Genomic DNA, 2,850 nt, shown 5'->3' with positions numbered 1-2,850 from the left:
AATTTTAGGCGATCGGGGTCCGCGGCTCCCCATACCACTTAGAAGGCGTGGGTATAGCACACGAAAATATGGGAATCGGGCGTAATTCTAGGTTTTTGACCGAAAAATGCAAAAAATGAGAAACGATGATGGAGGGGCAGTTACTATGGTTCCTTAGGTCGTATTTGACGGCCTGGAAAAATTTTAGGCGATCGGGGTCCGGGGGTCCCGGAACCACTTGGAAGGGTGGGCAAATAGCACACAAAAATATTGTAATCGGGCGGAATTCTAGTTTTTTGGCCGAAAAATGCAACAAATGAGGAATGATAATGGCTCGGTGGTGACTATGGTTCACTAGGTCGTATTTGGTAGTCCGGAAAAATTTTAGGCGATAGGGGTCCGGAGACCCGGGACCACTCGGAAGGAGTGGGCTATAACACACAAAAATATGGGATGGCGCGGAATCCTTGTTGTTTGGCCGAAAAACGCAAAAAATGAGGAACGATCATGGTGGGGCGGATACTATGGTTCCTTAGGTCGTATTTGATAGTCCAGAAAAAATTTAGGCGATAGGGGTCCGGAGGTCCCTGGACCACTCGGAAGGCGTGGGCAATAGCACACAAATATATTGTAATCGGGCGGAATTCTAGTTTTTTGGACGAAAAACGCAACAAATGAGGAATGATAATGGCTGGGCGGTGACTATGGTTCCTTAGGTCGTATTTGATAGCCCGGAAAATTTTTAGGCGATAAGTGTCCGGATTTCCCGGGTTCACTTGGAAGGCGTGGGCTATAACACACAAAAATATGGGAATCGCGCGGAATTCTAGTTGTTTGGCCGAAAAACGCAAAAACTGAGGAACGATCATGGCGGGGTGGTTACTATGGTTCCTTATGTCGTATTTGATGGCCCGGAAAAATGTTAGGCGATCGGGGTCCGCAGCTCTTGGGACCACTCGGAATGCGTGGGTATAGCACACGAAAATATGGGATTCGGGCAAAATTCTAGGTCTTTTTCAGTAAGATGCAAAAAATGTGGAAAAATCTTGGCAGGGCGGTGACTATAGTTCCTTTGGTCTTATTTGATAGTCCGGAAAAATATTAGGCGATAGGGGTCCGGAGGACCCGGGACCAATCGGAAGGCGTGGGCTATAACACACAAAAATATGGGAATCGCACGGAATTCTAGTTGTTTGGCCGAAAAATGCAAAAAATGAGAAACGATGATGGCGGGGCGGTTACTATGGTTCCTTAGGTCGTATTTGATGGCCCGGAAAAATTTTAGGCGATCGGGGTCCGGGGGTCCCGGAACCATTTGGAAGGGTGGGCAATAGCACACAAAAATATTGTAATCGGGCGGATTTCTAGTTTTTTGGCCGAAAAATGCAACAAATGAGGAATAATTATGGCTGGGCGGTGACTATGGTTCCTTTGGTCTTATTTGATAGTCCAGAAAAATTTTAGGCGATAGGGGTCCGCGGCTCCTCGGACCACTTGGAAGGCGTAGCACACGGAAATATGGGAATCGGGCGTAATTCTAGTTTTTTGGCCGAAAAATGCAAAAAATGAGAAACGATGATGGCGGCGCGGTTACTATGGTTCCTTAGGTCGTACTTGACGGCCCGGAAAAATTTTAGGCGATCGGCGTCCGGGGGTCCCGGAACCACTTGGAAGGGTGGGCAATAGCACACAAAAATATTGTAATCGGGCGGAATTCAAGTGTTTTGGCTGAAAAACGGAACAAATGAGGATTAATCATGGCTGGGCGGTAGCTATGGTTCCTTTGGTCTTATTTGATAGTCCGGAAAAATATTAGGCGATAGGGGTCCGGAGGTCCCGGGACCACTCGGAAGGCGTGGGCTATAACACACAAAAATATGGGAATCGCGCGGAATTCTAGTTGTTTGGCCGAAAAATGCAAAAAATGAGGAACGATCATGGCAGGGTAGTTACTATGGTTCCTTAGGTCGTATTTGATGGCCCGGAAAATTTTTAGGCGATCGGGGTTCGGGATTCCCGGAAGCCCTTGGAAGGCGTGGGCTATAACACACAAAAATATGGGAATAGCGCGGAATTCTAGTTGTTTGGCCGAAAAACGCAAAAAATGAGGAACGATCATGGCGGGGTGGTTACTATGGTTCCTTATGTCGTATTTGATGGCCCGGAAAATTTTTAGGCGATCGGGGTTCGGGGTTCCCAGGACCCCTTGGAAGGCATGGGCTAAAGCACACGAAAATATGGAAATCGCGCGGAATTCTAGTTTTTTGGCTGAAAAATGCAAAAGACTAGGAAGAATCATGGCGGGGTGGTGACTATGGTTCCTTAGGTCGTATTTGATAGTCCGGAAAATTTTTAGGCGATCCGGCTCCAGGGGGCCCGACCCACTCGGAAGGCGTGGGGGATAGCACACAAAAATATGGGAATCGGGCGGAATTCTAGTTTTTTGGCCCAACAATGCAAAAAAATGAGGAATGATCTTGGCGAGGCGGTGACTATGGTTCCTTAGGTCCTAATTGATGGCCCGAAAATTTTTTAGGCGATTCGAGTCCGGCGGCCCGGCCCACTCGGAAGGCGTGGGGCACGCATAAATATGGTAATCGAGCGGAATTCTAGTTTTTTGGCCGAAAAACGCAATAAATGAGGAACGATCATGGCGGGGTAGTGACTATGGTTCCTTAGGTCGTATTTGATGGCCCGGAAAATTTTAGGCGATCAGGGTCCACGGCTCCCGGGACCACTCGGAAGGCGTAAGCTATAGCACACAAAAATATGCAAATCGCACGGAGTTCTAGGTTTTTGGCCGAAAAATGCAAAGCATTTGGAACGATCATGGTGGGGCGGTGACTATGGTACCTTAGGTCGTATTTGATA

The sequence above is a fragment of the Nicotiana tabacum genome, unplaced genomic scaffold (genome assembly GCF_000715075.1).
Source record: "Nicotiana tabacum cultivar K326 unplaced genomic scaffold, ASM71507v2 Un00024, whole genome shotgun sequence".
NCBI classification, from domain to species: domain Eukaryota; kingdom Viridiplantae; phylum Streptophyta; class Magnoliopsida; order Solanales; family Solanaceae; genus Nicotiana; species Nicotiana tabacum.
The sequence above is the reverse complement of the archived record's forward strand: the minus strand, read 5'-3'. Positions refer to the sequence as shown.